The 13,929-nt window shown below is 43.4% G+C and overlaps 1 protein-coding gene across 1 annotated transcript in view; it reads right to left on the bottom strand.

Moving 5' to 3' along the window:
• LOC122564346 (Y+L amino acid transporter 2) overlaps positions 1-13,929 on the bottom strand; it is a 144,433-nt gene that overhangs the window by 65,585 nt on the left and 64,919 nt on the right.

The raw sequence follows: 13,929 nt of genomic DNA, 5'->3' as shown, positions 1-13,929 counted from the left end.
TTTTTTAAACCTGCGTTCAAGGGATTTGATGTCACCAGTTAGACCAGCATTTTTTGTCCATCCTTAACTGCCCAGAGGGCATTTGGGGAACATTCACATTGATCTGGGTCTGGAATCACATGTAGGCCTGAACAGGTAAGGACAGCAGTTTCTTTTCCCCTTATGGACATTTGTAAGCAGTTAGGTTTTTCTGACAATCGGCACATGGTCATTATTAGACTCTCAATTCGAGATTTTGTTTTAATGGAATTCAAATTTCACTACTGCAAGACTTGAACCCAGGCCCCAGAACATTTCTTGGGTCTCAGGATTAATAGGCTGGTCATTATACCACAAGGCCAGTGCCTTCCGATCTCTTAGTCCAGGGACTTGGTCACAGTTAGTCAGCTGCTTGATGTGGTCTGGGGTTTCATATCACTGTAGCCTGGGGAGTGAGACACATTGAGTCCTGCAGGCCCAGTGAAACCAGTCAAGAAACTGCACTGAGATCAGTCAGGACCCTGGTCGCTCATCAGTCAGGGCTATCCATCCAAGTTGGTTAAGGGGGTGGGCACAGTCCGATCTGGGGGCCTGTGCACTGCAAGTCAAGGTGAGTTATCAGAGGTCAGAGGTCATCGCTCTGGTAGAAAAGCTCGGCAATTCAATGGTGGGGATGGGAGGCAGCATGCTGGGCTGGAGAAGAGACAATACTTGTATGGAGGGGGGGACTCAAAATACAAAGCTGGGCACAGTAGTGCATTGGAAAACATGTGTGACTGTGGGAAAGAGGTAATCGATGGTCACCAACACTCTGCAAACGATGGAAAACAGTGCATTATTATGTCTGGTTTTGGCTAAGTGTAAGCTCAGGGGTAATTTTAGAAAATGGAGATTTAAATTGAAGAGTTTAGAATGGTGGAACCTCAGAACTGATGAGTTTAATAGGGACCACAAGGAAAAGAAAGTGAAGGTTTGAGAGGACTCCTAGATTACCAGACTGAGCCTGGGATTCACTCAGCAAAGCATGTTCCCTTCCCACCTTATCCAAATCCCAAATCCACACTGGAAATGTGAAATGGCTGCCAGCAAAACATGGATGGTGAGCTGGGTGGTTTTGTCTGTCTGAGCACATAGGTTCTACCTGTGAGTGATGTGAGGCCCTGACAGGACCAAGTGCATTAACTACGCACTTACACAGACAGGTTGACGGTAGCTGAGTATCCAAGTATGTGGAATCAAATCCTGGTCACAATCTTGACCATGCCATGGGGGGAGGCAATGTCCTAGTGGTATAATTACTAGAGTGTTAATCCAGAAACTCAGCAAATGTTCTGGGGACTTGGATTTAAATTCTGCCATGGCAGATGTTGAAACTTGATTTTAATGTAAGAGATCTGGAATTAAGAAGCTACTGATGGCTGTGAAACTGTTATTGAATGTTGGGAAAAACCCACCTGGCTCACTAACGTCCTTCAGAGACGTAAATCTGCCATCCTCACCTGATCTGGCCTGCATGTGACTCCAGAGCCACAGCAATGTGGTTGACTCTGAACTGCCCTCTGAAATGGCCGAGCAAGCCACTTAGGTGGAGCAATCGCTAAGAAGTCTCAGCAAAGAATGAAACCAGATGGACCACCTGGCATTGACCTAGGCACCAGAAAGACAACAGCAGAAACACTGTAAAGTTCACCTTGGGGACAGTGCAAATTGGGAGAACTTTTTCACAGACTAGTCAAGCAACAGCATGACATAGTCTTAATTGACAGACAATGTCCCAGAAACCACCATCACCATCCCTGTAGATGTCCTGTTCCACCAGCAGGATAGACCCAGCAGCTTAGTGTGCCAGGGTGCAGGTGCTTGAGGTGGGACAGAGTTGGTGGAAGAAGGGGAGAGGGAGTTACATTTTTGATTAGGGCGAGTATCACAGCAGTAATCAGAGATAAAATAACTGAAGGATCATCCAATGAGGTTTTGTGGGTGGAGCTAAGAAGTAAGCAGGGGATGGTAATGTTATTGGGGCTGTACTATAGGCCCCCAAGTAGGCAACGGAAATCAGGGGAACAAATTTGCAGGGAAACTGGGGAGACTTGCAGGAGCAACAGGGTTGGTCTTAGCGGGGGATTTTAATTTGCCTAACATAGACTGGGACCGCCAAAGCGAGCATTAAGGACTATTTTTATTTTTGACTTTTATTTGTTAAGAGTGTTCAGGAAAGTTTCCACAAGTAGCATATAGGGAGTCCTACTCGGGAAGGGACAAAATTCAACCTCTCCTTGGGAAATAGGACAGGATACATGGTGGAGGTGACAGTGGGGGAGCACTTTGGGACCAGTGACCATAGCTCTATCAATTTTAAACTAGTTATGGAGAGGGACAAAACTAGTCCACAGGTTCAAGTTCTAAACTGGGAGAAGGTAAATTTTGATGGAATTAGACAGGAGCTTGGAGGGGTTGATTGGAGTAGTTTGTTTGTAGACAAAAGGGCGTCTGGCAAGTGGGAGGCCTTTAAAAGGGAGATAGGTAGAGTTCAAGGTCTATGTGTTTCTGTGGGGGTGAAAGGCAAGGTTGGCAAGAATAGGGAACCCTGGATGACAAGTGATATTGAGGCTTTGACCAGATAAAAGGAGGAGGCATGGCTCAGGTGCAGGTCGCTGGGATCAAGGGAATCCCTGGAGGTATATGGAAAATACAGGTATTTACTGAAGAAGGAAATCAGGAGGGAGGAAGAAAAGGGGGCATGAGATAGCCTTGGCGGAGAGGATTAGGCTGAATCCAAAGAGGTACTTTAAGTATATTAAAGGAAAAGGAACAAAGAGGGGGAGAGAGAGAGAGAGAGAGAGAGAGAGAGAGAGAGAGAGACAGAGAATAGGACCCCTCAAGCACCAAAATGACATGTGTTGAATCGCGAGAGATGGGCAAGGTTCTCAATGAGTATTTCTCCTCCGTGTTTACCATGGAGAAAGACGAATTGGGAACTTGTGGAAGTTATTGGTGATATCTTGGGGATAGTCCATATCACAGTAGAGGTGGTGTTGGATGTATTAGAAATGTATGAAGGTTGATAAATCTCCTGTGTTGACCAGATATATCCAAGAACACTGCAAGGGGCTAGAGAAGAAATTGTGATGGCCCTGGCTGATATTTGTGCATCATCGTTAGCCATGGGTGAAGGCGAGCAAATGTGGTGCCATTATTCAAGATGGGCTGCAAAGAAAAGCCTGGGAATTATAGACCAGTAAGCTTAACATCTGTAGTAGCTAAGTTATTTGGGAAGACTCTGAGGGATAAGATATACATGCATTTGGAAAGACAGGGTTTGATGAGGACTAGTCAGCATGACTTTGTGAGTGGGAGATCATGCCTCCCAAATTTGTTAGAGTTCTTTGAAGAAGTGACCAGGAAGATTGACAAGGGCTAGGTGGAAGATGTCGTCAACAGGTATTTCAGTAAGGCCTTTTTTATCAAAGATATTTTTATTAAAACTTTTCTTTCTTTCCAAAACCTTAAAAAAAAGATAAATTACACCAGCAAACATTATTCTATATACATATAACAACAAAAAAAGGAGAAAAAAATGCAAAAGAGTAACAACAATACACCCAAAACACAACAATACCCAAGTGCAAAACAGACAAATCAGTAAAAGGTAGTTAATGAACAAATGAACAAGCAAAACAGCTCAGGACAAAACATTAGCTCTTGACCTCCGAGAGCACCAAGTATTACACACAAAATATTCGGAATTCTTCCTTCAAGGATATTAAGAACACTTAACAGGATGCCAAGGCTACACAAAAGCCCGAGTTAAAGTGGCAGATCAATCTGCATCAGAGTAGTGTAGAAAGGGCTGCTATACCCTATAAAAATGTTCTGTTTTCCGGTGCACCATAATTGTAAAAAGGTTCCAGAGGGAGATTTTCCATAATAAACCTATACCAACCCAGCAGAGCCGGCGGGGGGGGGGGGGGGGGGTGTCCAGAAACCAAACAATTAAACTATTTACCTTGCGCTGAAAGTGAAGTTTCTTCCTATGAGCATCCGAAGAGGGTATATTGGGTAGGCCCAGGAGGAGAGAGATAGAGTCCATCTTAATCTTGGCCCTCAAGACTCTCTCTATAATCCCTGCCATAGAACTCCAATACTTACAATAATAAGTTTGCAGATGACACCAAAATTGGAGGTGTAGTGGACAGCGAAGAGGGTTACCTCAGATTACAACAGGATCTGGACAGATGGGCCAATGGGCTGAGGAGTGGCAGATGGAGTTTAATTCAGATAAATGCAAGGTGCTGAATTTTGGGAAAGCTAATCTTAGCAGGACTTTTACACTTAATGGTAAGGTCCTAGGGAGTGTTGCTGAACAGAGACCTTGGAGTTCAGGTTCATAGCTCCTTGAAAGTGGAGTCACAAGTAGATAGGATAGTGAAGGCGGCTTTTGGTATGCTTTCCTTTATTGGTCAGAGCATTGAGTACAGGAGTTGGGAGGTCATGTTGTAGCTGTACAGGACAATTTTGGTTTAGAGCATGCAATTCTGGCCTCCTTCCTATCGGAAAGATGTTGTGAAACTTGATAGAGTTCAGAAAACATTTACAAGGATGTTGCCAGGGTTGCAGAATTTGAGCTATAGGGAGAGACCGAATAGGCTGGGGCTGTTTTCCCTGGAGTGTTGGAGACTGAGGGATTTATAAAATCATAAGGGGGATGGATTGGATAAAAAGAGACAAGGTCTTTTCCCTGGGGTGGGGGAGTCCAGAACTGGAGGGCATTGGTTTAGGGTGAGAGGGAAAATATACAAAAGAGACCTAAGGGGTAACCTTTTAATACAGAGGGTGGTGCACGTGTGGAATGAGCTACCAGAGGAAGTGGTGGAGGGTGGGACAATTACAGCATTTATAAAGCATCTGGATGGGTTTACGAATAGTAAGGGTTTACAGGGAAATGGTAAATGCGTGCTGGTAATTGGAACTTGTTTAGGTTAGGATATCTGGTTGGCTTGGATGAGTTGGACATCTCTATGACTCTATGATATGCCTTAATCAGAGAGCTTCCGCCAGGTCAGACAGCATCCATGGAGAGAGAGCAAGCTAATGCTTTGAGACCAGATGACTCTTCATCAGAGCTGAAGTAAAGTGTGGAGGGAGGCAGCATTTACTCTGTAGTTGGGAATGGGGGGGGGGGGGGGGGGGGCGCGGAAGAGAGTGGGTGTGGTGGTGGTGGTGGGTTTAGAGTTCAGATTAAGTCACTGGAATGTGAGAATGGCAGGACATCGGTGTGTGTAACTGCCGGACTTGAAAGAGAATACAGCCCCACTGGAGTGGAGGGGAGGGGAGAGAGGACATGGTGACAAAGCATGTAACAAGTAAAGCTACAAAGGGAAGAAATATGAATTGTTTCACAATTTGCAGGTGTTGAACTCAATATTAAGTCCAGAAGGTTATGAAGTGCCTCGTCTGAAAGTGAGATGTTGTTCTTCCAGCTTGCGTTATGTTTCACTGGAACACTGCGGCATGAAAGGACTGACGTGTGTGCATGCTAGCAGGACGCAGTGTTAAAAAGACCAGCTACGGAAGGATCCGGGTCCTGCTTGTACACAGACCGGAGGTGTTCTGCAAAGTGGTCACCCTGTCTGTGTTTGAAGGAGGTATAGGTGATGTGCTGCTTCACCTGGAAAGACTATTTAGGCCCTTGGATGGTGAGCAGGGAGGTGGTGAAGGGACAGTGTTGTTGCTTCTGCAGTTACAAGGGAACGTGTGGGGGGTGTGGGGTGGGGGAAGAGAGAGAGAACTTGTGCATCCCATAGGGAATGAGCCCTGCAAAATGCAGACTAGGGGAGTGAGGGGAAGCTGTGTTTGGTGGTGGTGTTGTTCTGCTGGAATTGCCTAAAATGTTGGAGAATGACCCTTTGAATGCGGAGCCTGGGGGAATGAAAAGTGAGGGCCCATGCTGTTGACAGTGATGAGAAGGGGCAAGGACAGAAGCATGGGTGATAGGTCAAACCCGTTGGGGAGCCTGACAACCACAGTGGGCAGGAAACCACGGTTATGGGAGAAGGAAGCCATGTCAGCAGGTAGCATCATCCAAACAGATGTGACGTAGACAAAGATCCCTGCTGTGATCACCCATATTTGTTGCTTTTAGTACAGATTCCAGCATCTGCAGTAATTTACTCCTTCATTGCTTTTTATCTGGAGTTTATTTGAAGTAATTTACAGCTACAGTATCTCTCTGATGTATCTCTGCAGGAGGTAGTTCCATGTGGGAAAGTCAGGGATTAGACAGTCGCCCAAGGCTGGAATCGAACCTGGGTCCCTGGTGCTGTGAGGCAACAGTGCTAACCACTGAACCACAGTGCTGCCCCCTTTTAAAAAAAAAGTCAGTAACCCACCCATTCCCCTACGCTATTATTCTACATTTACCCCTGACTAGTGCACCTAACAAACACATCCATCAACACTCTGGGTAATTTAGCACGGCCAATTCACCTAATCTATTCACCCTATCAAAACCGCTCTTCCTCTTGAAAACAGCTATAAGATAACTGCTTGTCCTGCTCTATTCCAAGGAGAACAATCCTCACCTTTCCATATAATTGAAGTCCCTCATCTCTGGTTACGTCTCGTGCGTCCTTTTAGGTTTTTGCATTTTAAACAGTGTGGAGTCCTGCATTGTTCACCACATTCAGGTAAAGTTCTGAAACTCTTTGATGCCATATTCTATTTTTCAATGTAAAAATTCAAGTAACATGTATTTTTTTCAAAAAAATTGTTTTACAGCCATTGAGAGTCTCACATATAAGCCCTACTCTCTCCTTGTAGGAAAGCTTCTTCATCTCAGCAATCAATTTAGTAAAACTTTACTGCATCCCCTTTTGAAGGTAAATATATCCTTGGTTAGGTGAGGAGACCAAAATTGTGCACAGTTCTCCAGATGTGATCTCACCAAAACTCTTCAACTGCAGTAAAGTGTCCTGGCAATTGGAAGCAGAACAGGAAACACGATTACCCTACTGACAACTTCTTCCTGCCTTATTTCAATGATGTTGTTGTACATTAGCAGAAACTGTACTGGTGTCTGGTTGAACACATCAGCTGGGGCCTGTCATGACCAAGGATAACAACTCCAGATCATATTGAACTTAACTCCAACATTGTTTTAATTCCAACATGAAACAAGGCTGCCTATCTTTTTGTTCACGTGTGGGACATAAAGACTGGCCCAGCCAGTGACGCTTATTACCTATCCCTAGTTGCCCTTGAGAAGCACGAACTGCTGCAGTTCACCAGCTGGACGTTGACTCACAATGCTATTATGGACAGAATTCCAGGATTTTGACCCAGCAATGTGTTTCCAAGTCAGGATGGTGAGTAGCGTGGAGGGGAATTTGAAGGTGATGGTGTTCCCATGCATCTGCTGTCATGTCCCTCTAGATGGAAGTGGTCATGAATTTCCAAGGTGTTGTCTGAGGATCTTTGATGAATTTTTGCAATTCATCTTGTAAATGTTGCCACTGAGCATTGGTGATGGATGGAATGGATGCTTGTGGATGTGGTGTCAATCAAGTGGGTTGCTTTCTCCTGGATGGTGTTCAGCTTCTTGACTGCTGCATCCATTCAGCTGAGTGAGCTGCCAGAGGGTGTGGTGGAGGCTGGTATAATTGCATTTAAAAGGCATCTCGATCGGTATATGGATAGGAAGCGATTTGGGCCGGGTGCTGGCAAGTGGGACTAGAATGGGTGGGGATATCTGGTCGGCATGGACGGGTTAGATCAAAGGTTCTGTTTCTGTGCTGTACATCTCTATGACTCTAAGTGGGGAGTATTCCATCACACTCCTTGACTTGTGTCTTGTAGATGATGGACAGGCTCCAGGGACTCAGGAGATGGGGATTTACTTGCTACAGTTTTCAAAGCCTCTGAACCTGCTCATGTTGCCCAAGTATTTATATGGCTGGTGCAGTTTAATTTCTGGTCAACGGTAATAGCCAGGACAGTGAGGGATTCAATGACAGTAACACCATTGAATGTCAAGGGATGGTGGTTAGATTGTCTGTTATTGGTGATGGTCATTTCCTGGCATTGTGTGATGTGAATCTTCCTGGTCACTTGTCAGCCCAAGCCTGGATACCGTTTAGTTCTTTTTGCATTTGATCATGGACTGCCTCAGTATCTGTGGAGTTGCAAGTGGGGCTGACCTTTGTGCAATCATCAGCAACCATCCCTACTTCTGACCTTATGATGGAGGGAAGGTCATGGCTGAAGCAGCTAACGATGGTTGGGCCTAGGACCCTAACCTGAGGAACTCCTGCAGAAATGTCCTGGAGGTGACCTCTGACAACCACAATCATCCTGTCAGTGTAATGTTTCCCCCTATTCCCACTGATTGCAGTTTTGTTAGGGCTCGATGATGTCACACTCAGTCAAACACAACCTTGATGTTATGGGCTGTCACTCTCACTCCTCTCCAGAAGTCAGCTGTTTTGTCCATGTTTGAACCAAGGCTGTAATGAGCTGAGTGGCCCTGGCAGAATCCAAACTGGGCACCACTGAGCAGGTGCTGCTTGATAGTACTGTTGAAGACATTTTCTACCACTTTACTGACAAATGAGAATAGAGTGATGGGTTGGTAAAATCAGTCAGATTATTTTTGTCTAGCTTTTGTGTGCGCAGTACATACTTGGGAAATTTTCCACATAGTTGCAACACTGGTCTCTACCTAACAATAACTCGAAAAACTTGATTCGGAGATGCCGGTGTTGGACTGGGGTGTACAAAGTTAAAAATCACACAACACCAGGTTATAGTCCAACAGGTTTAATTGGAAGCACACTAGCTTTCGGAGCGACGCTCCTTCATCAGGTGATGGGAGCGTCGCTCCGAAACCTCGTGTGCTTCCAATTAAACCTGTTGGACTATAACCTGGTGTTGAGTGATTTTTAACTTCGAAAAACTTGGTACAACCAAAGGACTGTGGGCATAAATTCAGTAGCTGTCTGCAAGGGGGAGACTCTAGGGGCCATGTCACATTTGATGTTGTGTCAAGGAAGCTTCCAAGTGATTGACGTGAAATGGGCAAAGGGCACAATAAGCTGAATTGTTGCCACCCTGGGAGTTAACTCTGACTGAACCTAGTGGGAAAAGAGATAGCTGTATGGTGAGAGATATGTTTGGGTCTTCCTTTTTGAGAATACAAAATGAACAGGGATTGTAAAGGAGTCTAACTCTGGTCTAGGTGAGCAGGCAAAAGAATTGGTGCTCGTGAACTGTGGTACAAGAGCAATAGACAGAAACAGAGCTCAATGGCATTGAATTTAGATCAGAGGAGACAGATATAAAGCTTCAAGAGGTTCAATGATTGCACATGGACAGTCAATGGCAGTGAATGCACCAGTTATCTCTCACATTCTGTCCCATTCACAAATCTCCAGTCACTTACCTGCCAACAACTTTGAACAAATTAGGACACCTTCCTAACACTCTTATATTTCACTGTGCCCTCACACATTTAGCACTGCTGCAAGTCCTATCACTCATATCTCAGTTCACACACACTGCTTGTTATTCAACCATGAGAGCCACATCCACCTGACACTCACTGATGTTCTTCCCTCTCTCGTTCATCGAAGGAGATGTAGAAACGGAGGCAGATGGCGGGTCGGTGCATGCAGGTCTTAATCTCCATTCTTGGGATGATGAGCTGGCCAGTTGCAGCAGTTATTGTATTGGCTTGCATACTCATGCCCCATCCTCCTCCTCATAATCCACAATCCCTTCAGATTTATAAATTACAAACAGTGGAATTATGTATCTCTTATGTTGCCTCCTTCCATTACACTTCTCCTCTTAGATACCTTGGCAACTTGGCCATCACTGCTGGAGAAACAAAGACATGGAGAGGGGATGTTCCACCTTATCAGAGATTGGGTTCACACCCAGATTCTTTTGCAGAGGACTGAAACAGACTCTGTGATAGGCTGCCTGCAGAGGAACACAGATGGATAAATCAATAGTTGGTGAAATGGAAAACCTGCCAGTCAGTCTGTGGTTGAAGAATTTAGACGAGTCTACTACCAACTTGGCTGAAGTCCTTATGCAAATCTCAAGACCTATCTTTTGCAGCACAGCAATAGGAACCACTACATTTATAATGTATTCAAACATGGTGCAATGTCTAATTGTCTGTATCTCAGCTTTCATTGCAGCACATTCCACCAAATGCTGAATGTTGCAACAGAACCTAAGACTAACCGACAAGCTTACCTTCCTCACATCAAGATTGTTACTTAAATTATTCAAAAGGGCTTTCATGATGTTTATTAAATCAGCAATCTGTCCTCTTGCACGCTGAGGACTGCAGAGGAAGTATCCCAGAAGAGTGATAGTGGTTCAGTGGAGGAGGAACTCACTGTCCCCTCTCAGAAAGACTGGATTCACACTCTCACCCCTGCATCAAGGCCAGTGGTCCCATCCACTGGTCAGGCAGGCTACTGCCACTCATGCCAAAAGGATGCACCTCACAGCTGATCCTTCCATGCCCACAGCTCTTTGACACCCATCCTCCAAAATCATTTGTGTCTTCAAATCCCTAAAGTCAACAACACGCACACTCCCACCAACACCCCCAAACAAAGGTTGGCAGTTTTCCACGAGCCAGGCTGCTGCCATCGCTACAGAACTGAGGATCAGAAAGATTTGGAAATGTTTCACTTTTGCCCCATGGCCAAGCAAACACCATGAAGGCCAACTGCGAACAGGGAATGGGGTTTGTATTTAATGGTATTACAGATGGACGAGTTGATCAGTAATATTCTGTTTTAGAAACTTGTCCAGTTGTGTGGTATCTTTGCTCATTCCCTATCATCCTGTGGTCAAATTGGTTGTCAGAAACCATAACCCTATCTGGAAATAGGTGCTTTACCTGGATAAATTCATCCATCATCTACTACATTTTAAATCGTACTGATAGAAGTGAATGGGGTTCAGTCCTCTTCCTGAAAGATGAGCTGTGAGAGGTAACTGGGGAGGGGGCATGGAAGGAAGTCAAAAATGGCACTGCTACAGACAAACTATTCTACATACATTTGGCAAAAGTCCCTCGCAAAAATATTAAAGCCCTCCGCAAAAATGGTTTAAACATGATGTCAGGACCAGAGGGATGAATTCACACTCCTGCACACCATCGTACTTCAATTAAAACATGGTTTCCGGATTCAAAAATGAACTAGCTAATTACAAGCTTTTGAGTGAAAGAAAGAAGAATTTTATCACTATTAACTCGGAGGAAAAAAACATATCAAACACACACACAGGTACAGAAGTTTAAAAAGGGGAGAGTTTCCAGAACTAAAAATAAAATTCAAGATTAAACAGTTAAAAGAATATCCCTAGAGTATTTGAGGTATTCAGTTTATCCTGAGATCACAGTTGTTGAATTGATGACTTGTATCCCAAAATGTGAAACTTCCGGAAATGTGTAAATCCAAACAGGAGGCTAGTTTGTCATTTTAATGATGCATTAATTTCGGTTCAGTGTGGACCTTGTTTATTTATATTTTAATGAACTGACTCCACATGTGATCACTGTGGTCACCTTCCTTCAGCTTTTTTTTTTGCCTTTTTGAAAACAATTTTAGGCCATAAAGGATCCCAAGTGTTAAAAATATGATGGAAGTTGAATATCATAACAGTGGCTAACAGCAGAACCAAGTATCATTTTGGGGGCAAAATGGTACATCTAACCACAAAACAAAATCAGGATAGCCAAATTTTGAACTTTAGCCTCTTCGGGGTGACGCAGCTTACTGTGTATACCAGCTTGTGTTTCTAGATCGAAAAAAACTTACTGAAGTTCTCAAACCATCATTGTCCTGTTTGAACCATGGACAAGGCTCCTGAAGTTCATTACATAAAAGCAGTAATTGTTCTTAATTCAGGGTAAAGATCACAAAATCTTGGAAGAGTAGGGTAGGTCGACCAAATCACTTGAACCAGTCTTCGTCTTCTCCTCGACATAAATTGAAAATTTTTTCTTTTGCTTCATGGAAACTTTTATCAAATGTTACACCTCACCAGGGTAGCACACTGGAAATCAAGCCCCACTACTGTATTCCCAGAGCCATCACAACAGTTAAAGATTTTATCAAAATGTGCAAATTCCCCGATTTATCTGTCTTTTAGACCCAGGCTGACAGAAAATATAGACCATATTTCTGTACTTGAAAGAATTATTTATTACAAATAAATAAATTTTAGCGACATGTTAATGACTATGAACCACTGACATAACTCTACGAATTAAAACTGTAATGTCCTTATACAATTCTACACACTTGCAGACAGACTCAAAAAAAATGATGTTCCAGATGGAGGGAATAATTGGGAGGGCAGCTTAATGGTCCCTGTCCACAGGGCTCACTGAGATGATACTTGCCTCAGACTTGCTGCTCCTCAATCTTTCTTTTCCAGGTATTTCCACTTGTTTGCAGTCGGCACAAAGCAACTGGTTCACAACTTAGAGTGTCTGACCGAGAGGTTAAAAACAACAGCTGAGAGCAACTGATGAAGAAAAACAAACTGAACCTCTTCTGGCTCCAAGTTTTGTTTTTACTCGAGAGAAAAGGACACCACTTCTCCTTCCAGAAGGTCTGAAGCTTCTGTCTATGTCATTGACACTAGTGAGCTGTTGGCTACTTCGAGTCAGAGATGTACAGCACCGAAACAGATCCTTCAGCCCAACTTGTGTTGGGAGCCAATCACATAGTTGTTGGCAGACAGAAAGCCTTTGTCATGAACAACTAGTCATCGCACCACAGACAAACTAGCTACATGCTGATGGCCGAATCTCAATTTGTATATACCTCTTGGATGTCAGGCCGTCGACAGTAACCTGCTCCAGTGCTTGAACAAGCAACAGCGTAAACAACACTTACAATGAGTGTCAAGTGATACGCTTTTAAACACTCCCTTCCACAATCCTTGGTTTTTAAAACATAGCTTTTACTTAAAAAAAACCCTTTTCACATTCTAGTCGGCAATCAAAGAAATAGAAAAATAAAAAACTTCACTATAAAATCTTGTTGCAGATATAAATACATGAATCAACTTCTAACAACTTTGTGATAGACTGAGCATAGATCGAGGTTTTAAAGTGACAGTGAAATACATCACTGGCATAAGAAGTAGTATTTAGATTCAGAAGGATATAAAGCGATGGATCAATGGATTTTCACCTGAAGGGTCTAGGTTTGAATCCTGACCAGGATGGATGGATGAATCAATCCTACCATGCACTGCTGATTATATGGTCCTCTGTACAGGACATTTGATCAGTCTAAATCCAGCTTTCAAATGGGCTACAGCTTCACAACAAATACAACTTCTTCTCATTCAGTATTAATGACTAACCAACTTACTCAGAGATGTCATAAAAGTCACTGCAAACATTGGAACAGAATGCTGCTGTGGACAGTTTCCATAAAAAATGGACTGTTTCAGTTTCTGCTGCGAATGTCTCTCACCCAGAACAACAGGAATGAAACCCACAAATCTGAAGACGGCAGAGAATTTTTAACTTTGTTTGTTTCTGCGAAGCTGCATTTTATTAATTGATTAAGAGTAATCAAACATAATTAGCTGCCAGTTTCTCGTCTGTTTAAAGACAGCAAAGTGCCAACTGTGTAAATAAGAATTACAAACTACTTTACATACATGCAATATATTACCTGGGATATTCTTGAATATGTATCAATTGCCTCCCAGTTATTTCCCAGTATGTGGATACAAATGAAATATTACTGAGTTGAGTAATATTTCATTTGTATCCACATACTGGGAAATAACTTGGTCAATACAATAAAAAGTGTCACAGTAAACATAGTCAAAAAGAAATGTTAAATGACTGAGACTACTGTAGTCCAGTACGTCAAACCTTCTGTAATATAATGTAACAAA

The sequence above is a fragment of the Chiloscyllium plagiosum genome, unplaced genomic scaffold (assembly GCF_037043375.1).
Source record: "Chiloscyllium plagiosum isolate Xiang-an unplaced genomic scaffold, Cpla_swu_hap1 HiC_scaffold_34, whole genome shotgun sequence".
Taxonomy (NCBI): Eukaryota; Metazoa; Chordata; class Chondrichthyes; order Orectolobiformes; family Hemiscylliidae; genus Chiloscyllium; species Chiloscyllium plagiosum.
The sequence above is the reverse complement of the archived record's forward strand: the minus strand, read 5'-3'. Positions and strand labels throughout refer to the sequence as shown.